This window comes from Dromiciops gliroides, chromosome 5 (assembly GCF_019393635.1).
Source record: "Dromiciops gliroides isolate mDroGli1 chromosome 5, mDroGli1.pri, whole genome shotgun sequence".
Classification (NCBI taxonomy): domain Eukaryota; kingdom Metazoa; phylum Chordata; class Mammalia; order Microbiotheria; family Microbiotheriidae; genus Dromiciops; species Dromiciops gliroides.
This window is the reverse complement of record NC_057865.1, coordinates 150,895,270-150,922,648: the sequence shown is the minus strand read 5'-3', so window position 1 is coordinate 150,922,648 and position 27,379 is coordinate 150,895,270. Positions and strand designations below refer to the sequence as shown.

Below are 27,379 nucleotides of genomic sequence, written 5' to 3'. Positions count from 1 at the left end.
TATCTTGTCATTAGGATTAGGCCATCTCAAAACCCAGGAAGTGCTGATACCAGGCTCAAGGGCATCTTGTTTGATTAGCATCTCAAGTTCATCTTTATGTTCTCTCTTAGGGCAAAAAGCACTCTTCTCCCTGAATTACTGAAAAGTGAACCAGTGCAAAGAATGACTCCAGATGGTATTGGTTCCTACTTCCTTAGAGAACATTGTGCGGAACCTGTGCTTTGAAAGCTTTCAAGTCACCATTCCTAGTGGTGTGGACTAGTTCTTTCAAGATTTGGTTTTTGTGCTAACCTATAATTTACATATTCTTATGCTGTTTTTCTGTTGTTAAGTTATTTTTCAGTCTTATCCAACTCTTTGAGTGTCCTTTGCAGGTTTCTTGGCAAAGGTACTAGAGTAATTTCCAGATCATTTTACAGTTGAGGAACTGAAGCAAACAGGGTTAAGAGACTTGCCCAGAGTCACACAGCTAGTAAATGTCAGAGACAGGATTTGAACTCAGGAAGATGTCTTCTTCACTCCAGGCCTGGAGCCACCTAGCTGTCCTCCCCCATGCAGTTTACCAGTCCTATATAATAATAGTATAATGTAATAGATATCAGAATATACACATATTTCTTCACCCACACCCTGTTCAAGCTTTTTAAGAACATAGTTTTATAAGTTTCATGTATTTCATATGATTTAAAGAAGAAAAGGGATCTTAGAGGTCATTTAGTCCAATATATTGTTTTTAGGATAAGAAAACTGAGTTTCAAAAATGCAAAGTCATTTGTCTTAATCTACACAGTTAATAAAGATCTGTGCTATTTATTAATAAAGAGCTGATCTCTTTAACTTCCAACACAAAACCTACCACCTTGGACATCAGAGTCAAATTCTAAGTGTTTGTTGAAGTAAACTGAATTGAAACATAACAAGAGTCAACTTTTATGTTTCACTGAGTGCCACTTATGAATATCCATGCAAATACTGCTGTATCTAAGGCTTCTTCATGTTTGCCATACTTATAGCATAAAAAACTCTGAAGCTTCAGTCACAAATAAATAATCAAAATCACATGATACTAGGTGATATGAACCCTACTGGCTCTGGGATTCCTATTAATATGTGTCAAATGATGAGCCATTTCACAGCACTACTTTTTTTTTTCTTTTTGCAACAAACATTTATTTTATTTTTTCCAGTTATATTTAAGGATAGTTTTCAACATTAATTTTCATAAGATTGAGTTCCAAATTTTTCTCCCTCTCCCACTGCCCTCCCCCCTCCACAAGACATCAATAAATCTGATATGAGTTATATATGTTCAATTTACAAGTGCTCTTTTTATCAGTTCTTTCTAGGGGAGGGGATAGTATGCTTCATCATTATTCCCTTGGGATTGTCTTGGATCATTGTATTAATGAAAGTAATTCAGTCATTTACAACTGCTCATCAAACAATACTGCTGTCACTATGCACAATGTCCTCCCAGTTCTTCTCATTTCACTATACATCAGTTCATATGAGTCGTTTCAGGTTTTTCTGAAATCATCCTGCTTGTCATTTCCTATAGCACAATACCATTCCACTACAATCATATACCACCATAGCTTCTTCAGTCATTCCTCAATGGATGGACATTCCCTTGATTCCCAATTTTTAGCCACCACAAAGAGTTGCTATAAATGTTTTGTACAATTTCCCCCCTTTTCTCTTTTTCACAATTACTATTGTTAACTGCTTCCTTCCATTCTATTCCCTTCCCTATGATATTTACTCTGTTATCTATCTTCTTTCACCCTATCCCTCTTCAAAAGGGATTTGCTTCTCTCTGTCCCCTCCCCCAATCTTCCCTCCTTTCTTTTGCCCCTCTCTCTTTATCCCCTTTCCCTCCTATTTTCCTGCAGGGTTAGATTACTTGACCCAATTGAGTGTGTATGTTATTCCCTCCTTGAGCCAATTATGATGACATTAAGGTCTTTGAGCCAATTCTTATGGGTTTTAAGGCTCATTTACTGCCCAGATTAAATGGATTACTCCACCCAATTGGATGTGTGTTCATCCCTCCTTGAGGCAAGTCTGATGAGATTAAGGTCTTTGAGCCTATTCTGATGAGTGTAAAGTTCATTTACTGCCCTGCTCCTCCCTCATCTCTTCCCCCACTCCATAAGCCCTTTCCTGTTTCTTTCATGTGGGATTTTACCCCATACTACCTCTGTCCTTCCCCCTTCCCCAGTGCATTCCCCTTACCTCTCAATTTAACCCTAAAGATGTCACCATGGGGCAGCTAGGTGACACAGTGGACAAAGCATCACCCCCAGACTCAGGGGGATCCCAGCCAAAACCTGGCCTCAGACACAAGACAGTCACCTACTGCACAACCCCAGGGATGTCCCCAAACTCTAATTTTTCACGGTTCTCTAGGGTCTTGTATTTGGAAGTCAAATTTGCCATTCAGTTCATGTCTTTTCATCATGAATACCTAAAATTACTCTTTTTCATTGAAGTCCCATTTTTTTCCTCTGAAAGATTACTATCAGTTTTGATGGATATGTGATTCTTGGTTGTAATCCTAATTCTTTTGCCCTCTGGAATATCATATTCCATACCTGCCAATCCTTTAATGTAGAAGCTGCTAGATCTTGTGCTATCCTAACTGGGGCATTACAGTACTTGAATTCTTTCTTTTTGGCAGTTTGCAATATTTTCTCCTTGACCTGGGAGCTTGGGAATTTGGCTATAATATTCCTGGGAGTATTCCTTTTGGGATCTCTTCCAGGAGGTGATTGGTGGATTCTTTGAATTTCTATTTTACCTTCTGCTTCTAGAATATCAGGGCAGTTTTCCCTGACAATTTCTTGGAAGATGATGTCTAAGCTCTTTCCATGATCATGGTTTTCAAGTAGACCAATAATTTTAAAATGATCCCTCCTGGCTCTATTTTCCAGGTCAGTAGTTTTTCCAAGAAGATATTTCACATTGCCATCTATTTCTTTATTCATTTGGATTTGCTTTATTGCATCTTGGTTTCTCATAAAGACAATGGCTTCCATTTGTTTAATCCTAATTCTTAGGCAATAATTTTCATCATAGAACTTTTCCATTTGGCTTTTCAAGCTATTGACTTTTTTCCTCATGTCTTTCCAGCATCACCCTCATTTCTCTTTCCATTTTTTCCTCTACCTCTCTAACTTTGTCTTCAAAGTCCTTTTTGAGCACCTCTATGGCCTGAGATCAATTCATATTTTTTTGGAAGCTTTGGACATAGGGGCCCCGGTGTTGACATCTTCCTCTGAGGGTGCAGCTCAATCTTCCTTGTCACTAAAGAAACTTTCTATGGTCCTCACCTTTCTCTGTCTGCTCATCTTGCCTTTCTTTTACTTGACTTTTAGCTCCTTAAAGTGGGGCACTGTTTCCAGGTTGCAGTATCCCAAGCTTCAGAAGGTCCCAGATGATATGATTTAAGAAGGAACAGGTTCTTCACTTGTCTGGCCTGTTCCCTGGTCTGTAGATGTCCCCAGACCAACTTGCTAATCAGCCAGTTTTGTGTACTGTGGTTGTCAGCTCCAACGAGCCTGTGCCCCTCCCCCACCTGGGCCACTGCTACTCAAGCCTACTTCCTGGTTCCCAGCAGGGGTGAAAAACCCAAGTTCTCCTCAGCACCAGCATAGACCCCTGTAATCCCCCTCCCCTGCCAAGGGCTCATTTCTCTCACTAGATTGTGAGCTTAATTCCAGATGACACTGGCACTGCACCTGATTCACTGGCTCTGGGGATCTCTTCCTCTGGCAAGGTCTTCCTGAGACTATGTTAGCATGACTGTGGGGTTGGACTCCACTCTTGCCTCAGAATAGCAGCTCCCTCCTTGCAACCTTCCAAGATGTCCTTGGTTGGAAAATGATCTCAGCACATTGTTCTGTGGATTTTGCTGCTACAGGAATTGTCCTATATCATTATTTGGTTGTTTTTTGGAGAGATCTTGTAGTGAGTTTGAGAGCCTTTCTTCTGCTATCTGGCTCTGCCCCCTCACAGCACTACTTCTTACAGAGTCTATGTTCTAAATCCTCAAATATTTAAGCAAAAGATCAATTTAAACTTTTGTGGCCACATATTGAATCCACTGCTTTGGTGGATCATAAATTTACTGTATTTACTTTCCTGACCCTTTTGGGAATGACTGCCTGCCTGAGTATTATAAAGAACACTTCTGTTAAAAAGTTTTTTTCTTAATTTCCATAGCATTGTGGTGTGGTTTTGGGAGATATGATATTCACTGAGGCTGTTTCACAAGTCAAATTTGGTTGAATAAAGGGACTACAGGACATCTTCAACATGAATTCATCATATAAAACAGTTTGGAAACATCAGAAAAAGACTCTCATAGAATATCTTGTTAAAACATGTGGTGCAATTGCAATACCAACAGTGTCTTTGTTAAACTTTTTTTATTTTTTAGTGAGGCAATTGGGGTTAAGTGACTTGCCAAGGGTCACAGAGCTAGTAAGTGTCAAGTGTCTTCGGCCAGATTTGAACTCAGGTCCTCCTGACTCCAGGGCCAGTGCTCTATTTACTGTGCCACCTAGCTGCGCCTAGATTAGAATTAATGATCATTTACTGCAGACTTCATCTTTGCAATCATGCAACTGAATTTTATAAAGAATAATTCCTCCAATTCTTAGTGTTCTGCCTCTCTTTAAAGATTCCTTTTGTGTCTCCAATCACTCCCCATCCTGTAATTTAAATATCTGTGTTTTATGATACATCTCCCTTCTAGACTGTAAGGTCCTCAAGGGAAGGACAGTTGTTTTGTTCCAAAACAAAAGAGTCATTTCGATTTCTGAGCACCTAGTTCAGTGTCTTGAACATAGTAAGCATGTAATAATTTTTACTGGTTTGGATTGGTTTAATTCAAGGGTGTCTATCATTACAGGGGAAAAGGTGAGGGGAGAAAAAGTCTTTCTACAAGAATCCCAACAAGTTTCCTGACTGGCATTAAACTTATCCAAGCAGCCATTTTAAGCAAAGAGTCAACTCAGATCCTAGGATGGGAGGTCATATTCAATTTTACTACTTGAGGGCCAAGTTTCACTGTATATGGTTGCCTACTTTTAACATATTTTCTGTTCCTTGATGAAATGGGTGTTGTTTCATAGCTTGCAGTGAGGCAGTATATGAATAGACTTTCATATGACACTGTGTTTATTGTTATAAAACCCCATTCTAGGAATCACAGCAGCATACAGCTATGGGATCTCAAAAGGAACAGAACACTAACAGGAACTCATTAAAAGTAAAAACACTAACATTGGAACAGAAGGCCTCCTGGTATGCACAACATTTTCAAAATCATTTAATCTCACCCCATGCCATAATCAGTCTTTCTATAATAAGCAAGGATGATGTATTTTTTTTTTTTACTAAAGTCTTTTAGATAAGGAATGTTGGTTTTGTACTTAAGAAGTACTTTATATTTGTAAGTAACTACCTAAGACCATTAAAGATTCAGGAAACATGTCTGTCAATAACAAACCAATATCTTTTTTTTTTTTTTTTTTTTTTTTTTTTTTTTTTTTTTATTTTTTTTTTTTTTTTTAGAATAGAATTTTATTTTCCAAAATATATGTAAAAACAAATTTTAACATCAATTTAAAAAAAAAAATTGTTCCAACTTCTCTTTCTCCTCTATTCCCACCCCCACCCACTAGAACTCAAGCATTTCAAAATAAATTATACATGAGTAGTCATGGAAAACATTCCCACATTAGCTAGGTTGTGAGGAAAAAACAGTCAAAAAACTCCCAAAACTTTAGACTGAGGAATTGTCAAAGAGAAAAAACATTTTTTTTTTTTAAAATGTGTTTCCAGGGGCAGCTAGGTGGTGCAGCGGACAGAGCACCGGCCCTGGAACCAGGAGCACCCGAGTCCAAATCCAGCCCCACACACCCAACACCCACCAGCCACATGACCCCGGGCAAGTCACCCAACCCCAATTGCCTCACCAAAAAAGAAAAAAAAAAAAAGAGAAAAGAAAAAAAAAATGTGTTTCCAACTATTTCAGATACTATCACTTCTTTCTCTGTAGATGGGTTGCCATTTTCATAGTCCTTCAGGGTTATATTGGACCATTGCCTTGCTGAAAATAACCACATGCTTCCCAGCAGATCATTTTACACTATTGCTGTTATTTTGTATACAGTGCATTTCACTCTGCTTCAGTTCATGTAGGTCTTTCCAGGTTTTTCTAATAGTATCCTGTTCATCATATCCTAAATAATGTACCTTAAACTTGACAAAGAATTTTCTTCGTATTAGCCCAGCAAAGTCATCATAACTATTTCCCTCCATCCTATTCCCTTCCCATGATATTTACTCTATTTTCCATCTTCTTTTAAACTATTCCTCCTCAAAAGTATTTTACTTCTGACTGTCCCCTCCCGTACTCTACACTCCCTTTTTTCCCCCCCTTCCTTCCTTATCCTCTTCCCCTCATACTTTCCTGTAAGGTTAAATAGATTACTCCTCCCAACTGGGTGTGAATGTTATTCCCTCCATGAGCCAACTCTGATGAGTTTAAGGTCTTTGAGCTAATTCTATGTTCCAAATTTTCTTCCTCCCTCCCTCTCTCCTCAACCCTCCCTATGAAATCAAGCAATTCAATATTTCATACTTGTGCCGTTATGCAGAATGTCTTCACCTTCCTTGAAAGTATTTTGCTTTTTACTACTCTCTCCCAGAATCTGCCTTTCCCTCCTTCCCCCCCCCCCCTTATCTCCCTCCCCTCCCTCAGGGCAAAATATATTACTTTACCCACTTGAGTATGTATGTTAGTCCCTCTTTGAGTCAATTCTGATGATATTAAGGTTCAATCACTCCCCAATTCCTTCCCCCTCTTCCCCTCCCCTCCATAAGCTTTTTTCTTGTTTCCTTCATATGAATAACCTCTCCCCAGATCATCTCTCCCCTTCCCCCTCCTCCAGTCTATTTCTCCTACCCTCAACCCTATTTTAAGGATGTCATTATGGGCTAGTTAGGTGGCACAGTGGACAATGCACCAGCCCTGGACCCAGGAGGCCCCAAGCCCAAATCCGACCCCATACATAAGACACCCCACAAAGAACAAAACATAACTTCCCTTCGTATTCAGTTCAGACCTGTGTCCTCTGTATTATCTTCCCATATAGGAATGTTAACAGTTTGATCTTTTAATATCCCTCATGAAGTCTTTTTCCTGTTTATCTTTTTATGCTTCTCCGGGGTGTTGTATTTGAAAGTCAAATTTTCTATTCAGTTCAGGTCTTTTCATAACAAATGCCTGAAAGTCTTCTTTCTCCTTGAAGTTCCATGTTTGCCTCTGAAAGAGGATGCTTAGTTTTGCTGGGTATGTGATTTTTGGCTGTAGTCCCAGTTCCTTTGCCCTCTGGAATATCATATTCCATGCCCTCCGGTCCTTTAATGTAGAAGCTGCTAGATCTTGCTTTATCCTTATTGGAGCTCCACAGTATTTAAATTCCTTTTTTCTAGCTGCTTGCAATATTTTCTCCTTGACCTGGGAGTTCTGGAATTTGGCTATAATATTCCTGGAGGTTTTCCTTTTGGGATCTCTTTCAGGAGGTGATCGGTGGATTTTTTCTATTTCTATTTTAGCTTCTGCTTCAAGAATATCAGGGCAATTTTCCCTCACAATCTCTTGGAGGATGGTGTCTAAGCTCTTGTTTTGGTCATGGTTTTCAGGTAGTCCAATGATTTTCAAATTATCTCTCCTAGATTTATTTTCTAGGTCAGCTGTTTTTCCAAGGAGATATTTCACATTGCCTTCTATTTTTTCATTCAATTGGATTTGCTTTACTGTGTCTTGGTTTCTCATAAGCTCACTAGCTTCCATTTGTTCAATCCTAATTCTTAGGCAATTATTTTCAGCAGACAGTTTTTTAATCTCCTTTTCCATTTGGCTTTTCAAACTGTTGACTTTTTTCTCATGACTCTCCTGCATTGCTCTCATTTCTCTTTCCATTCCTTCCTCTCTTTCTCTACATCTTCGTTCTATCTCTCCTACTTTCTCTTCAAAGTCCCTTTTGAGAGCTTCTATGGCCTGAGACCAGTTCATATTTTTCTTGGAAGCTTTGGATGTTGGAGCTTTGACCCTATTATTATCTTCTTCTTCTGAGGTTGTATTGTGGTCTACCTTTCCCCCAAAGAAGTTTTCGATGGTCTTCTGCTTTCTCTGCCTACTCACCCTGGCTTACTGTTTCTTGGCTTTTTACTCCTTAAAGTGTAGCGCTGCTTCCCGGACACACCGTTCGTGCTACAGCGTGGCCCAGGGGGTGATTGGGCTTCTTCTCAGCCTGCCTGGCTTGTGAATAATCACAGCCGCTTTCTCTTTGACCCGGAAACAGAAGTCTGATTGAACTCTGATTCTCTATGGTCGGAAGCTTGGCGTGCTTTTACCCCTCCCCCACTGGGCCACCACGACTCAATTCAGCCCACTGGTTCAGACCCAGGGCGCTTTGCCCCAACTCCAGCAGATACTGCCTCCACTTCACCCCGGCCTACCTCCGAACCCCCTCACCAGTCCGTGATCGGAGCCTCAGAAGCTGCTGGTGCTGAAGACTCTGACGTGTTGGAAGCACTGTCCCTGGCTGGGTCCGGACCGTGCGCTGAGCTGTTTAGCCTGATCAGTAGGTGATCAGAATCGCCCTCTTTTGCGGAGAAACAGTCTCACTCTGTTCTTATGTGCATTAGGCTGTTCTGGGTTTTGATTTTTACCGCATTATTTGGGCGTGAATGGACGGGTTTATCTGGAGCTTGTGGGAGTCACAGCCTCTCCTCTGCCATCTTGGCTCCCAAACCAATATCTTTTGATTCAGAGAACCCTCACTGCTAGATGTATACTTCAAGGAGGTTAAATCTGTATCTACTGTCTGCTATATACCAATATAGCAGTACTTTTTTGTCCTATCAAAGAATTGGAAACACAGTGGATGCTCATCAATTGGGGAATGACTGAACAAACTGTAAAAGAAGAATGTGATGACATAATATTACACTAAAACTTAAGACTAATAAGACTAAAGGGATGCATAGGAAGACGTTTCTGAATGGATACAAAATTAAATAAGCAGAACAAGACAACAAATATGCAATTACTACAGCAATAGAAATGGAAAGAAAACCAGCAATAAAATCAAAACTGAATACTGCATAATTGTAATGACTAGGCTTTCCTTCCAAGAAGAGATAGAACAACCCATATCTCTTCCTTCTTTAGAGAGTTGAGAAATTATGGGTGTAGGATATTGTTTTGTTGTCAGACTTGATTGATGTATTGGTTAGCTTTGCCCAAGTGTTTTAATTCTTTTTTATTTTTTGTTGTAAGAGATAGCTCTTTAGGTAGGGGAGGAATATAGAGAAGGAATATTTTGGGAAAAGAAAGTGATGTTAAACTATTTCAATTAAAAAACCTTTTAAAAAAATTCTTTTTTTAATTTAAAAAATAGTTCTGTCAATTCTTCCAGGAAATAAAAAGTATCTAAATTGTTTCATGACTTGTTACTGTTTTGGTCTGACTATACAGGAAACTGTTTTGAAAATAAAATCCCATTAACTAGTTAGAACAGGTAAAATTGAATAGCAACTTAAATGAAACAACAAAGTCTAAAAGATGATAGATACTTCATTCACCTGCAACAACTTCTACCCAAATCCTTTAAATAAGATGCTAACTCTGAAAATTTAGGAATGGATAAATATGTCTTCTAATATCTCGATTTTTGAGAAAAATTAGTTTAACTAATAGAAAGCAGTCAGCACAGGAAAGAGACCAAAAATCATATGAGTGGCAAATGCTTGACTTCCTAGGAAAGAAGACACACATGATAGTTAAGGGAGTATGAATATTATTGCCTTGCAAGTTATGGAAAAACAATAAAGTGGGAGGCAAACTTGCAGAAGATTTAATGCGAAGCCTAGCTATGGTATATTATCCCAAGAGCCTTCATAGATGAAAACAGAAAGACTAGTCAAGCTCCAGAGGGCAAACCAGGAGTATTGGAGGGAAGATACAAGAAGCCAATTTAGGTTTGATGTCAAGGAAAACTTAACAATTTACAACTGTCCAAAAGTTGAATGACCTGCATTGAAAGATAGTGAGTTCTGCCTTCTTTAAGCAGAGGCTGAATGATCACTTAGTCAGTATGCTATAGTAGGGGTTCTTTTTGTGCATGGGTTAAATTGGATGTCCACCGGGATTCTTTCCAACTCTCACATTCTGCAATTCTATAAAATAGGTGGAAAATGGAACAGATTTGTCAGCATTTCTATATCAATCTATTCTAATAATGGATGACACTGGAATTACCACATTTATCCTATAACACTCTAGTACTCAATATACCACATGAAGAAATGGAACTGTCACTTAACAAAAATGAAATTGAGAAGAGCAACAAGAACAATCAGTGCACACAGAAGAAATATCTGCTGGAGTAAAAATATTTTTGAAAGCAATAAGGGATCAATTTTCATGATGCCTCCAAGAAAGGCATAATGTCAGAAGATTGGAGAGAAATCACAATTCATATAACTTGGAATAACAGGAAATTGAAAAGACATCAGCAATTACCAGTACATATGTCAACTTTCTTTTTCTAAAATCATTTTGAGTTTAGTCTACATAGGTATAAAGAGATGATAGCCTTGATGAAAATATGAGAAGAGAACAGTTTTGAAGAAAATTTTCTGTCAGTCAACAGTTTCACATTTACAATATTAACTGAAAGAAAGACACAATACAAGACCCCATTGTGATGACAGCTTTTTAATTACTAAAAGCAAGGAAAAAATGAGAAAAGCAAAATGAAGATTTACAGGTTTTCCTACAGTCAAAGCACTCTGACACCAGTTTACCCTTCTAGATTAATTTTACATTCTTTTCCTCTACATAGTCTATCCTAGAGTTAGGCTGGTTTACTTGATTTTGCCAATATGTGACATCTCCTCCTTTTGTACCTTTGCACAATCTCTCCCCATGGAATTTTCTCCCTCTTTATCTCCATTTCTTAGAATCTCTAGTCCTCTTGGAAGCTCATTTCAAGTGTCATATCCTATAATGAGCCCTTTTTCTAATGCCCCTGTTTGACAGTACTTTTTCTGGCTAAAATTACCATATACATTTATTTATCTGTGTGAATACTGTTTCCCTCCAGTAGAATGTAAGATCCTTGCAGGATCAATTCTCTTTTTTTTTTTTCCTTTTGTATCCCCAATGTTTAGCACAAAACCTGTGGCATAGCAAGTATTCCATAAATACTATTTAAACTGAATTTTTTGTAATTATATGGGATTACTTGGTAGATATGAACACAGAGGCAATTTTCATCTTCAGATTATCATAGAATCACAGATAAAGTTCGAAGGGACATGATATCAATGAATAGTGAGGCAAAAAGGAAGATTGATGTACACCAAAAATATTTGCAGTTTTTGTGAAAAATGTTCAGAACAAAGTCTAAATTCTAGAGGGCTTCCTTAGAGGTCTTCTACTTGCTTATTTGAACAGATGCTCATTTTTTTCAAATCTCAGAAAAAATATTATTAATATCCACAGTTGCTCATAGGATGTCAAATGATATAACATATAAAATTTTTTTCAAACTTAAAAGTGCTAGATAAATGCTAGCTATCATTATAATCATTGCTTCAACATATAGATATAGATTATGATGATGATGATACATAAACCTAGCAGTAAATACAGCCTAAAACACCTCAATAAAGCATACTAATTGCTCAGATTTTGAATTACAGTTGGATGGACACTTCATCATTTAATCTATCAGTACATATATCTTGAACAAATAATTTTGATATCATTAAATGAACCATTAAATGGGGGAAGACAATACACAAAAAGAAGATAGAAAGAGAAGTCATATCCAGAGAATACTCTGCACCAGGCATGGGGTTCATGGAATTGAAACCAAGCAGAGCAGCTGAAAGGAAGTAAAGTTAGTTGGACAATTCTAAGCCTTCTATTTAAAAAAGAGATTTGGATAGGAGTTTTTGGCTCTGTCTTCTAGCCCTCAAATCAATGGGAAGAAGCAAAACAGCTGATAGGAAGAAACCTTATACCAAAAATCTGAAACACTTTCCAAGTTAGTGCCTTGGGCAAAACAAACAAAAGAAATCAGCTCTTCATAGAACAGATTTCCCTTCCTCTAGTTGGTTTTCAGTTATCTTGATACAGAGCTCATAGTAAAACATCCAGATTGGCTCTCTGGGTACTACGAAGGAGTCTAGCCAGCTTTCTACTCAGCAGGATGCTGCATTGATCGATTGTCACTTGGACTTATAGGAAAGCTGTTTTCTCTCTCTGTTTTTCTTTCTCAAACAAGTGGGGAAAGTAGAAAGCAAATAGGTTGTCTTGAGGCATTTCAATTTTATCAAACTATATGCTGAAGGACAGTACCTGAAACTGCTACAAAGTTAAGCTCTCTCCCAATTAGCATGTTCCCACCTTATATCAACAAAACAATAATCTCTAGTGCCCCCTCCACAAACAGCAACCTTTTATATAGCAGCTGAAATCTTCTTGCTGTCCTCTTAACTCTCTTTCTTGATGTGGTCTTAACTTTTCTCATGATCCTGCTAGGTTCTTCACCTTGTCTAATAGCCCAAATCACAACATCCTGGTGGTCAGTGACATCTTCCTTTTAGGAGTTCAATTTAGGAATTGAAATGCAACTTTCTGCCATTTAGGATGTGTAATTTAAGATTCTAAATGTGGATTCTAATGTGTTCCCCCAGTTTGGGGGAAACTGACTAAAAATCACTGATAAACCGAGTTTAGGTTTTTAAGGGTTTATTGGAAAATAGAAAGAAAAAGATTGAGAACAGAATTCTAACAGTCTGGCATTCCTATCTTTCCTCAAATCTCCTGTGAAGTCCTCTGCCGCCACCACCATCAAGTCCGGAAGCCAAAAGGGCCCGCGCTCTCTGCGCAGGCTCCCTTTCCTCCTTCCTGTCTCCTCCCAGACCATAGGAGGCTCCTCCAGTTGATTGGCTGGTAGACTTGATAGACAGCACCCATGAGCAAGCGTCATTTCCTGACGCCAAGGAAAAGCCACAATGCCTCTGAGGCATTTTCCTCATGGTGGAGCTCTCCACAGCAAGTCTCCAGTAGGTGGCGTCATTCCAATCATTACAAGGAAATTAACAATCTTTGTGGCCTCCAAGTAGTTATGTTAATTTTCACTGTTTTAACTTACTAAACTTTAAAAAGTAACATGCAAATGAGATGAGGAACTACAATGACATGAAGTGGCAATAATTTCTTTACCACTGTGCCTGCCACATCATAAATACTTAATGAATGCTGGCTGAGTAAACTGCCCTCAAACTGGTTTTGTCAGTCCATTCCTTTGAGGGGCAGCTCACTACATTAGCCAATACATGAAGAAAACCAGGGAAACTATGAGGCAGAGATGATGATGATGATGGTGGTGGTGATGGTGATAATGATGGGGAGGAGGAGGGGGAGGAGGAGGATAAAGGGAGGAAGAGGAGGAGGAAGGGAGAGAGGGGGGAGGGAGGGAGGAGTTTTAGTTATAGGGGAGAGGCATTAAAATGCTCAGTACTTGGAGATGGGTTATGTTGTTCAAGGAACAGCAAAGAAACCAGCATTAATGTATCACAGATTATGTGGAAAGTGTATAAGATATAAGAATGCTAGATAGGTAGAAAGGGGTTAAGTTATACAAGGTTAGAAAAAAACCAACAGATTTAAAAAATTTTTATTCTGGAGGCAATAAGAAGCTATTGAAGTTGATTGAATGAAAGACAAAATGGTCAGACATATGCCTAGTCTGTTTCTCTCCTTTTATTTAGCCTAAAAGCTATGTTTCATCACAAATTTTATGCATTTTTCATAAAGAAAACTTCATTTCCTGCCCCCTTTAGCAACCAAACTCTGAATATGAAGGGGGCAGCAACTTAACATCCTTCACTAGTTGATTTGATCCTTTTTCTTTACATATAATTTCATATTCTGACCTTCTCAGCAAACAAATTGTTCAGAGAAGCAGTACCATATAATAGGAAAAAGACATAACTTTCAGTTTTAAAAATCTCAACCTGAAATATTAACTTGATGGTATCACTAAGGAAATGTATGTTTAAAAAAAGCAGATGAATATATGTAAGCATATCCTCTTACTTTTTTTCAGACCTCGAGCACTATGTTTGTGGAATGGATATAGCAGTATCGGAATTTTTCTGATGTAATTTAGTTTTGTTTTTGTTTTTGCAGGGAAATGATGGTTAAGTGACTTGTTCAGGGTCACACAGCTAGTAAGTGTCAAGTGGCTAAAGCCGGATTTGAACTCAGGCCCTCCTGAATCCAGGGCCAGTGCTTTATCCACTGTGCCACCTAGCTGCCCCTGTAATTTAGTTTTGATGACTTTTCTTTTTCACTCTTTTTTCTTTTCTTTTCTTTTTTTTTTTAGTGAGGCAATTGGGGTTAAGTGACTTGCCCAGGGTCACACAGCTAGCAAGTGTTAAGTGCCTGAGGCTGGATTTGAACTCAGTACTCCTGACTCCAGGGCGAGTGCTCTATCCACTGCACCACCTAGCTGTCCCCACTCTTTTTTCTTTAAATAAGGGATGACTTTCTTAGATGAGGAAGTAGGGGAGATATACTTTGGGAAATGTAGATGATGTAAAAGCAAAGGACATCAGTTTAAAAAAATAATTAAAAGAGATAGTCATGAAGTGACAATGAGGAATAAGAGTTTTGAGGGCCTCATTTATGCCCATTAAGCGCTCAAAGAACCCTAGAGGAAGCCTCCAGTTCACCCTCTTAGGAAAATTTATTGGCAGACTTGGATAAGTCTCCCAGGATGAAAATCCATAGTTAGATATGAACTATTATTTGTCCTAGTGAGAAGAATACTTCAAACATTGAAGTAGAAATTAATGTGATCAAAATATTAAATAAGATAGAAGTGGCAGTGGAGACCCTCTGTTGTTATTTGAAAGGTTTTAAAGGTAACCATAAAAATAAAACAATCTTATCTTCCTACCAACTCAAGATGCATTTCTAAAATATTTCTCCTCTGTCCCTATGATAGCTCTTATCCTTTACATGTGTGTATAGTGTATATATGTGTATATACATATATATACATATATATATATACACATTTATACACACACACACATATGGAGAGACCATTAACAGAATTAATATTTTAACTTTTTAATTAAATGTGTGCCCTAACAATAAGAAAAATTAGAAAATTAATCATGGGCCTCTTTCAAAAAATTAATAAATTAGTAGAAATTTAAAATATGCTTTAGATAAAATGGGATAAAATTGACAATGTCCTTTGTGGTTGCTAACCCTCTTACTAGGTTTCGTGGAAGGATGTCAGCCAAGAAAATATTAATTTTAATTATAAAAATAATCTCTAGAAGGAGTAAGGAAAAGAGATAGGATTCTTTTGTTTGTTTGTTTGTTTGTTTGTTTGTTTTTCCTTCCCCTTGTGTTAAAAAAACTCAAGGCATGGGTTGGTTTTCTCACTTTTCTTTTGTTTCTTTTTCTGATTGCTTACCATTTTTTAATGGCATAGAGTGAAGAAATCAATAAGAAAATAGAATTTGGTTTATTTCCATGCCTTTTATTTCTAAGGCTTATATAAGTCAAGAAGTTTGGTACTGGCAGGAAAAGGACCATATAGGCAAATGGGACACCTACTATATTTTTGTGTTTGCTGTGACCTTGAAATCAGCCAGATTTTAAAATTTATGAAATACAAAATTAAAAGATTCACCCATTTATTGCTCTACCAAGAAAATATTTTCAGCCCGTGTGTTAGGTACTCTGAGCTCTGTCAAATTTCTTAAAGGAAGAATATAATAATATTTAATGAAACTCTTACAGTGAGAGAAAGACTTTACATTACACACTTCACTGCAATAAAACTGAATAGATTAAATATGGTTTTATAGATTGCCTTTTTTGCTTTATAAGACAGTATGCTATAAATACCTGGTTGGGATAAATATATTTCTATGGAATTTGTAGAAAATGTGATAGATTATATCCTAGGAGAGGAAAAGGCATCTGTAATTTCCCCACTTCTACTGACTGCTTTTCCTGCATCCATACTCAGGTCTCCTCTAACCTAAAACTAATCACTACTTGATACTATTACTCACAAATACTATCTCCTTTATTGATTCTTCCCATAACTCTTAAAATGCTTTAACAATTTTCTATACCTTACTATATATCATCATATTATACACCCTTTTAGTTGTTTGTTTTCTCCCCATCACTACTGAAACTACTCTCTCCAAGGTTACTTCTGATCTCTTAATTACCAAATCCAGTAGCATCTCAGTCATCAACCTCCTTGAACTTCCTGAAGGATTTGACAATTTAAAAAATTAAATGCATAAGAATACAGTGTACTCTTGACACCCTTGCTTTTTGTGAATCTGTTTCCATTTAGTTCTCCTGTCTATGACTTAAAAGACTTCTTCATTGATTCATCTTCATTCTCCAGTCTTCTAAATGTGGATATCCCTGATTCTCCTTGACTATTCTCCAAATTTTGACAGCCCTAATGACTCCATTCTTCTTGATACTCACTGCTCTCTCAGCTTCCTATCTTAGTTTTATAACTGTGAGATTTAAAATTGGATATTAGATCATAAATCTCCCCTACTTAACTTTTCCCTTAATTTATCTCCCAGACTAGTAAATGGAAGAAGCTTCTGGTTTTCTAGATAGAGCCTTTATTGTATATAAGGTGTTGTTGATTAGAAGGATAGGAAAATAGAAATACAGTACAAATCGTCTTAAATCTAGGCTTAGTCTATATTCCTTATAAAAACTCACCAAACCGAAAAGGCCACCTTTGGAGTGAGGGAGACCATCTGTGCCGCGCCGCCAGGAGTCCCGCCAAGCAGGCAAAAAAGGCCTACTCTCCTTCTCTCCACCCCGGAACTCAAAAAACCCGGCAGGCAGTCTGACATGCGCAGCAGGCGGACTGTTCATCTCCTCCCCAAAAGGGTGGTCCTTGAAAAACTGGCGTCTTTCAGTTATCCTAACCGACTGTTAAAAACTTTCATATTTTACCACATAACCGGTACTTTGAACTATGTTTTTTATTTAATCTCTAGAATTTGATATACTGAATGGACCTTAGAAGCTATCAGATCCACAATCTTTGATCCAGACTGTCCTCTACATATCATATTGGACAATTTGCCACCTAGCCTCTGCTTAAAAACCTTTCATGAGAGAGAAATCATTATCTCCTATGCTTACTCATTGCACTTTTGATTGGCCACAACTTTGAGGTAACTATTAATTGACCTAACTCTACCTCCCTGTAATTATTATCTGTTGTTTCCATTGTTGTCCTCTAGGAAAGGTCTAATTTCATTTAAGTCCTTGACTTCACACATTGAAAATACTTTTTTTCCCTTGCCACTTCTCCTTCTTATTGGATGCCTCTTCTCAGAATTTCTCAGAAAGGCACCTATGTCCGCCATTTCTTCATTTCTCTGCAGGATGAATTCCTACCTCTCCCAGAATTTCCTTACCATGTCCCCAGACCTAGTGCCATCATCTCTTCCTCGCTTCTGCATTTCAGCTTCCTTCAGGTATTATGTAGTGTCTTCCCCACTTAGAAGGTAAATTCCTTGAAGGCAGGGACAGCCTTTTCTGCTATTTTTATTCCCAATATTTGGCTTAGTACCTGCACATAGTGCTTAAGTGCTTGTTGACAGAAAGTTGACTAATCTCTCTTGTGTCACTCTTCCTTGTCTTTTCTGGGTTAATATCTTCAGTTCCTTCAAGAAGGTAGTGACAGTCCTTTCACTGGTTTTTCCATCCCTCTTTCAGATATGCAGCAGCTTATCTTTTGTCTTCTCAAAAATGTCACTGAAAACTAAACAGAATACAGTTATCTCTTCCACATCTGACTTTCCCCATCATGGTTTAAATATGTCATAAGTCGTGGGGTAGCTAGGTGGTACAGTGGATTAGAGCACCAGCCCTGGAGTCAGGAGGACCTGAGTTCAAATCTAGCCTCAGACACTTGACACTTACTAGCTGTGCGACCCTGGGCAAGTCAGTTAACCCCAATTGCCTCAAAAAAATATATCATAAGTTGTTATAAGAAATTAAATGGGAATTTGGGGGTAGTTTAGCAGAAGCCTCAGACAACATGCGAAGGCCAAAAGATGACCCAGAAAACGTTTAGAAACTCAAAAAAGCATAAAATATATGGATAATATATACAATGTCAACATATTTTATCTTTTATTACCATAATAATTCACACTTCTTCTGTAGTATGAAAGGAGGGCCAAAAAATTTATGTGTATTTTCGAGATCAAGTGGGTACTGTGTCCCTACCCCCAAAATGAAAAAGGAATAGCTGTACTCCAGATGACATCTCAACAGAATAGATTATAATGGAACTACAGGCTCCTTTGTTCTGAATACAACCTCTCTTTTATTGCAGCCAAGAGCATTAATTTTTAACCACTAATTCTATTAAAATCACTTCAATAATCATCATCAATTAAACATTTATTTATTGTATTGACCTCATGTCTAAACTTCTACGCATCTAAAGTCTAGAACTCAAGTTTTACATCTACACTGTATGTAATGGTCAACTGTATTCAAATATGAAAAATAGTACTTTCCCTTTTTACGAAGAAATTATAGCCTAATAGGAAGAAAAAAAACATGTACACAAATAAGTATGACATACATGAGAAATAATATGAATAGGATAAATGAATCAGTAGTCAAATTAATACTATTATACAACCATTGATTATTCCATGGCTCAACTAACCATTCATATGAAGCCTCAGACACCTTTCTATACATGTTGTCTCCCAAGGTAGAATTTAAAATCCTTAAGAGTGGGGACTGTCTCACTTATGTATTTGCATATCCAGAACTTAAAATGAAGCCTGCACATATAAAATGATTAATAAATCTTTTTTTCTTTTATTCATTCAAGGAGAGAATTAACAATGATGAGCAATGATGAGCAAATAACATTTTTTTCAAAACTGAAATTAATAAGAAAGAAAGAAATGGTTACTGATGTGATAATCATTCTTGAATAGGATCTGTATGTATAGTAATGCCATTAAGTTGCTAAAATAAAAAAATCAAAATCAATAGTAAATTAGAAAATAAAATGAAAATGAACAGAAATTATGACATGCAATTAAAAAACTAATGCATTTAAATGAATTATCAATGCTAGAAATATGAAATGAATAAGGAACAGATATTAGCGTGACACAGAACAATTTTCCATGGAATTTTAACTAATACAAAAAAACACCACAAGTAGGAGAGTAAAAGAGACTAGAAACTATATTAGCCAGCAAATATTTGATGATCTTGCTAAGTAGAAAATTGTAATGGAAATCAGGTGAATTTGCAAAATATTATGATATAAGACTGGGGAAGATTATAATATTATCACCTTATGGATTGGAAAGAAGTGCTAAAGGGGAAAAGTAAATTTTTTTAATAGCTAGATGTGAGTCCAGAGTAGGCCAAAGACTTCTGAAAACACATTCGGATAAAACTGGGAAAAAGACAATAAACAGTAAAAATGAAAAAGATTTGTAAAATTTTTTTAATTCTCTTTAATTGGCTACAATATATGAGGAATTGGAAATTCTGTGTATAAAGTTAAATAAAGATGATCAGAAAAACAGGCATGCCAGGCATTAGATAGAATATGGACAGTCTACATGCTTCATTAATAGCAATGTCATGTAAAGAGACTTAGAAGTGAGCCCCTAACATGTTGATTGGATCCTTCATAGTAGATTCAAAGGAGTACTTGGAGAAGAGCTGCTTTCCTTTTTTGACAGTTACTAGAATGGCAGGCTAGATAAATGCCGTAAGACATTATACTGAGATTTCAGGGAAACATTTGACAATATTTATCATGCTAGCCTTATGGATCAGTTATAGCTATTTCATCTAGATCAATTTAGCAATAGCTGAATAACTGGGTAAAAAGAGTAGGAATTAAAGGGTTGATATTAACGTGGAAGAAATTTCGTGGAATTTTAGTGAATACCCCAGGGATCTATCCCTGATATTTTGCTGTTATAAGTTATTATCAATAACCTGAATAGGGAGGCAAAGCCAAGATGGCAGAGGAAAGGCAGCAACTCACCTGAATTCTTCCTGAAACCCTTCAAAATACCTTTAAATAATGCCATAAGACAATTTTTGGAGCAACATAACTCCCAATAATTTTCTAGCCAAAGAAAACTCCAGGTCAGCAGGAAAGGTTTGTCACACCCAGGTGAGAGTGGAGCACAGTCCAGTGCAGGTCTCTTTAGCACAGACTAGGTTACAGCAAACCAGGAGTAGGCCTAGGGAGCCACTAAGTCAGCAGTGGCAGCAACTGCTTCCATAGTTCTCAGCTCACAAACAGTAAGGGGTAAAAACAACTGATCAAAAGGACATCACAGGGGTCTCTTTGATGGAACCAGGGAAGGATTCTGTTGCTTCACTCATACTAGGATCTGGGTCCCAATCCTGGGTAGCAGTCACAAGAATAGAAAGAGCACTAGCACACCAAACCTTGCAGCCACAGTGGAGCAGGGACTTTTTTCACAGTTCCAGGGAAGAAAATAGAGCTTGTGGTCTCTCAGAGACCAGAGCACAGGCCAAGAGAATAGTAAACACACCTCTTTTCTGATCATACTATCTTGGAAGGACTGAAGACTTGCAGGTCCCTAAGAATCTCTGAAAACAGCTGCACAAACCCCGGAAGCTTAGGACAGTGTGTTTTCCACCCTGGAAGCAGAGCCCTACTTTAACAAATAGTTAAAAGTCAAGAAATATGCTGTGAAAATGAGCAAACAACAGAAAACATTTCTGACCATAGAAAGTTACAAGTTACAAGGAAGTGATGACAAGAAAATTCAAAATATACCCTCAGAAAAAGATAACAAAGTTAAATATTCTACATCCAAGAAAAATAAAGATTTGTCTCAGGCCATGGAAAAGCTCAAAAAAGAAGTTTGAAAATCAAGTAAGAGGGGCAGCTAGATGGCACAGTGGTTAAAGCACTGGCTCTGGATTCAGGAGGATCTGAGTTCAAATCTGGCCTTAGACACTTGACACTTACTAGCTGTGTGACCCTGGGCAAGTCACTTAACCCCCATTGCCCTGCAAAAAAACAAAAAACAAAAATAAACAAAAAAAGAAAATCAAGTAAGAGAGAGAGAGAGGAAAAATTGGGAAGAGAAATGAGAGTGGTGCAAGAAAATCATGAAAAAAGAGTCAAAACTTGGTAGAGGAAACAGAAAAAAGTACTGAAGAAAATAACACCTAAAAACAGACTAGGACAAATGGTAAAAGAGGTATAAAAAAGCCAGTGAGGAGAAGAATGGCTTGATTAGCAGAATTGGCCAAATAGCAAAAGAGGCACAAAAATTTACAGAAGGAAAAAAAATTCCTTAAAAATTAGAATTAGCCAAATGGAAAAGGGGACACAAAAATTAACTGAAAAAAAAAAACTCCTTAAAAAGTAGAATTGGCCAAATGGAAAAGAAGGTACAAAAACTTGCTGAAAAAATTAATTCCTTAAAAATTAGAATTGAGCAAACAGAAGCTAATGACTTTATGAAAAATCTAGAAACAATAAACAAAACCAAAAGAATGAAACAATAGAAGACAATGGGAAATATTTCATTGGAAAAACAATTGAACTAAAAAATAGATCCAGGAGAGATAATATAACAATCACTGGACTACTTGAAAATCATGATCAAAAAAGTAGCATAGACATTATCTTTTAAGAAATTATCAAGGAAAACTGCCTTGATATTCTAGAACCATATGGTAAAATAGAAATTAAAATAATTCACCAATCACCTTCTAAAAGCAATCCCCAAAATTAAACCTTCCAGGAATATTATAGCCAAATTCCAGAGCTCCCAGGTAAAGGAGAAAGCAAGCAGCCAGAAAGAAACAATTCAAGTATCATGGAGCTACAGTCAGGATAAAAAATATGTAGCAGCTTCTACCTTAAAGGATCAGAGGACTTAGAAAATAGAAAGAGAATGGATCAAGAGAAGGGGAGTGATAGAATGGAGAGCAGATTGAAAAAGAGATTAGTCAGAATCAAAACACTTCTGAGGAGGTACAGGGTGTAAGGAGAGAGAGAATAGAATGAACAGTGGCTGGGGTGTATAGGATGGAGGGAAATACAGTTAGCAATAGTAACTGTGGAAAAAATATTGAAGCAAGTTTCTCCAATAAAAGCTTCATTTCTCAAACATATAGAGAATTGAATCAAATTTATTTTTTTTAAATGAGACATTCTCCAATCGATAAATGATCAAAAGACATGAACAGTTTTCAGATGACATAATCAAAGTTATTTATAGCCATATGGGAAAAATGCCCTAAATCACTATTGATTGGTGACATGTAAATCAAAACAATTCTGGGGTACAACCCCACAACTATTAGATTGGCTAATAGGATAGAAGGGAGAAATGACAAATATTGGAGGGAATGTGGGGAAAATATATAAAATATAAAATAAATGGATTTTGGGGGCTGAGCTATTAGGACATTGTTCTGGGAGAAGCCACAAGATAAAGTACAAGAAGGACTTGGCCAGGTACTCCCTGCCCATGTGCCCTTGGCCATGTTACTTTTCTGACATGGCCTGCGTTTTCACATCTCTAAAGTAGCAAGGCCAGATTGGATGGAGTTGTATTCTTTCACAACTTGACTAATGTGGAAATGTTTTGCATGACTACATATGTATAACCTATATCGAATTGCTTGGCTTCTCAATGTGGGGTGGGAGAAGGGAGGAAGGAAGAGAATTGGAAAGTTTAAAAATTTTTAAAGATGAGTGTTAAAAACTGTTTAAACATATAATTGGGGGAAATCAAATACTAAATAAATTTTTTAAAATAACAGAGACAAATGGAATATCTATCATATTTCTTATGGCATAGAGAAAGATGAGATAGCTAATATGATAAATGAGAGTTATGATCCCAGAAGATCTTGACAGTTGAATAATAATATATTCTAACAAAATGAACTTTTAATAGTAGTAATGTAAAATTCTGTACTTGCATTCAAAGCAATCCATTAGACAAAGATTCGAGAGGGCATGGCTAGATTACAGTCTATGCAATAAATAAGTGAGAGCATTAGTGGACTGAAAGATTAATGAGTCAGCAATGCTACATGATAGCAAAAAAAGCAGCTAATTTGATTTTATGGTCTTATAATTAAGAAAGGGATATTTTCCATAACGAGGAAAATGAAAGTAGCACTACTTTCTACCATGGTCTGACTAAATATCTACTGTACTGAAATTAAGTTGTAAGTCCATATTTTAGCATAGCACTCACCATCATGACTGTCCAACTGGATCTTCTAATCCACTGCTCATAATAAGCATTTATTAGGATCTCACTTTGTACCAGCCACTGTGCTAAGGGCTGAGGATTTTTTAAAAATTACAAACAAAAACCACAATTCTTGTCATCAAGGAGCTCACATTCAAATGGGGGGGGGTAACATCTAAGTAGTTTTGAGCATACAAAAAGTATACAGAGAAGATGGGAGATAAGTTCAGAGGGAAAGAACAAAAAGGTTATTTCTGCAGAGGCTGAGTTTGAGCTGCATCCTGAAGGATGACCAGGAAGCAAGGAGGCCAAGTTGAGGAGCAGAGTATTTTAGCATAGAAGACAGCCAGTGCAAAGGCATAGAATCAGAAGAATTAGGACATACATTAGGAATACATAACAATTAGGAGATAAAGTATCATAAATCACCTAAGGGGGAAAAACATTTCTTATTAGTTAAAAACGGCTGGGAGTGACAGTCTGGTAGAAATTAGACTTAGACCAGCATTTACACCATATTCCACAACACATTCTAAATGGGTATGCAACTTTAATATTAAAGATGAGACTATTTTTAAAAAGCTAAAAGAGAAGCAGATCATATTCCTCTCTCAGCAGTGGGTAGGAGAGGTATTCTTAACCATATAAAAGATAGTGGCAATGACAAGCTATTATAGATAGCTTTGACAAAGTAAAACTCAAAAGTTTATGCAAAAAATTAATGTTCCTAGAATAAGAAGGAAAGTAGTTGATTTAGGAAAAAAATCTTTGTATCACATTTCTCTGATTAGGGTTTGACATCTAAGATATATAAATAATTAGTAAATCATGTATATATGGATATGGAAATCCATACATATGTGTGTATGACTAAGCCATTCCCCAGGAGATAAATGGTCAAAGAGTATGAAAAAAACAGTTCTCAAAAGAGTTACAAAGTAATCACAACCACATGAAAGAATGCTTCAAATCAATAGTAAGAGGAATGCATATCAAAACAACCCTGAGATTTCATCACACACCCTGAAAATTGGAAAAGATAACTAAAAATGGCTCAAGTTGTTCAAAAAGTAGATGGTTTTAATAAAAATATGGCAATGTGTTTATTCTTGTGAATCAGGCAGAAATTGCATAGTTCAAAGAAAAAGAATTTATTTATTTATTTATTTATCCACTCATTCACTTATTTATTTGTTTGTTTGTTTATTTTTGTGGGGCAATGAGGGTTAAGCGACTTGCCCAGGGTCACACAGCTAGTAAGTGTCAAGTGTCTGAGGCCATATTTGAACTCAGGTCCTCCTGAATCCAGGGCTGGTGCTCTATCCACTGTACCACTATTTTTTAAAAATTAGCAATTAATCAAATAGTAATAATACTCATGTTATATATTAATATAAGTAATAACATTATGCCTCTCTCCTTAAACCTTCAACTTAACTACAAGTTCCCAGTGTTAGAAGAGTGTTTATGCATGGAGATCATACATAAAAGTCATGTACATATATATGGAGGAAGAAAGAGACAGAAAGACACACAAAGAGACAGAGAGAGAGAGAAAAAGAGAATGAACTAATGAACACCACTCATTTGGGTACAGCAGTGGTGTAGAAAGGCAGACACATGGGAAACATGAAATGCCAAGGAACATATGTGGAGTGACAACTCACCTCTGATGCTGCCTATTCTCAAACTCCTCTCTTGATGACATCAAACTACTATCTATTGTACTTATTCCATGATGAGCAACAATCAGTCAAGCAACAAGCATTTATTAAACATCTAGTACACTATGTTGACTCTGGGGACATGCAGATAGAAAGAAAAGAATTGCTATCCTCTAGAAGCTTATATTCTTTGGGGGAAACAACACACATTTAAGTAAATACAAAACATAGACACAGTAAATATAAAGTAATTTCATTGAGGTAAGAGAGGAACTAATAGCTGAAAGAGGGTCAAGAAAAATGATATGTAGGAGATGATACTTGAATTTAGATGTGAAGCAAGCTATAGATTTCAAGAAAATGGTGTTCTTACTCTTCTTTTCAATTTTAACACCAAGGAGAATCAGGAATTTGCACCTGAGATGAATACTACTTTGCAATTATTTAATATATATTTTTTGTTTCTTTATTTGGCTACATGTTGTCTTGAACCTCCATCCCCTAGAATGTAAGCTTCTTGAGGCCATTTATATATTTGGATCCGCAGTACAAAATATAGTGTCTGGTGTATAGTAGGGATTTAACAAGTGTTTGTCAAATTGAATTAATTTCTTGATTAACATTATTTCCTTTCATAGGCTCTAAATTCTAGCCAAAGTGACCTTTTGGATTTCACATGCCATTTCCCCCATACTATGGCACAGACAATCTGCAGTGCTTTGAATGCACTACCTTTCATGTGTCTCTCTACGACCCAAGGCTTAGAGTCTCAGGTGTCATTTCCTATGGGAAGATTTCCTGATTGCCCTAGTTGCTACTGTAGAGAGTATGAAGGGGGAGAGAGAACTATTTACTTTTCTGTTTGTATGTTTTTTACCAATAGAATATCAACTCTTTAGGGTAAGCCTGTTGTTGTTTTTGTTATTATTATTAATGTTCTCTGCATCTAGTAGTAGGCTTTGCACATAATGGGTAACTACTAAATACTTATTAAAATGAATTGCAGGGGGCAGCAAGGTGGCTCAATGGATAAAGCACTGGCCCTGGATTCAGGAGGACCTGAGTTCAAATCCAGCCTCAGACACTTGACACTTACTAGCTGTCTGACCTTGGGCAAGTCACTTAAATCCCATTGCCCAGTCAAAAAAATGAATTGCATTATATTCTTTGAATTTTCTTTCTTTCTTTCTTTCTTTTTTGCAGGGCTATGGGGGTTAAGTGACTTGCCCAGGGTCAGACAGCTAGTAAGTGTCAAGTGTCTGAGGCCAAATTTGAACTCAGGTACTCCTGAATCCAGGGCCGGTGCTTTATCCACTGTGTCATGTAGCTGCCTCCTGAATTTTCTAAAATATAATAATGGAAATAACTTTGGCCAGCTTAATGAACACATGAAGAGAAAAAGTGCTCTCTTCTGATTTCACATTAATAATATGAACCAGTGATTTAAGAACTTGATTATATATTTGTCAAGTATGTATATATGCATTGTTAAGGGCTAAAATTCTAGCTAGTCTGTCTAAAATATCTAATGAGTGGTCGCCAATAAATTATAAGCTTTAGCAAGAGTTAGACTTTAAGCATTTATTAAGGAGAATAAGAATTTGGTAAAGAGAGAGAGAAAGGTCTAGATTCCTATCTATTAAAGGGAGAGCACATTTCTAGCTCCCTTCTCCGCCAGCGTCCTCAGGAAAGAGAGCGAGACTGAGCGCCCGTCTCTTCCTTCCTCCTCCCACTAGTCCGCGTCACTTCCTGATACCAAAGACAAGACTCCTGGTCTTGCCCTCAAAGACCTTCGCTTCATGGGCAGAACTCTTCTACAGTTAGTATCCAGCAGGTGGCGTTATTCCAATCGTTACAGTCCCCCCTGTTGTTCCTCAAGAAACAAAATGTTTCCTTGACGGAACAGTAAAAACAATATGATAACTATTGCTAACTAATAATATGTGAACAACAATATAGAAAAGGAAGAGAGGAAAGTTTTGTCCAGAGGGGCGATTTTTTTTGTCCTCATGAACCGACGCTTTGACATTAGTCTTGCAAAGGGAGGGCCTCTGCAGAGAATACATGTTACAGATGGTGTATATTATAACAGAAAGAGAAAAAAACCAACAAAAAGAACAAATCAAAACTGTTCATTTAAAGTCTCTGAAAGTCTTTTCTCAGATGTCCTCTAGGTGTAGTCGTGGAATGGAAGTCTTTTCAGGGGTTGATGTGTGGATGCTGGTAATCAGCCAGGAAAATTTCCTACAAAATTGAGCTTAACACAACTTTAAAATAGCTTTGTC

At 37.1% G+C, this 27,379-nt stretch overlaps 1 protein-coding gene across 1 annotated transcript in view; it reads left to right on the top strand.

Annotated features, from left to right (window-relative positions):
- The window catches only part of MAGI2 (membrane associated guanylate kinase, WW and PDZ domain containing 2), a 1,715,773-nt gene that overhangs the window by 1,082,364 nt on the left and 606,030 nt on the right, over window positions 1-27,379 (top strand).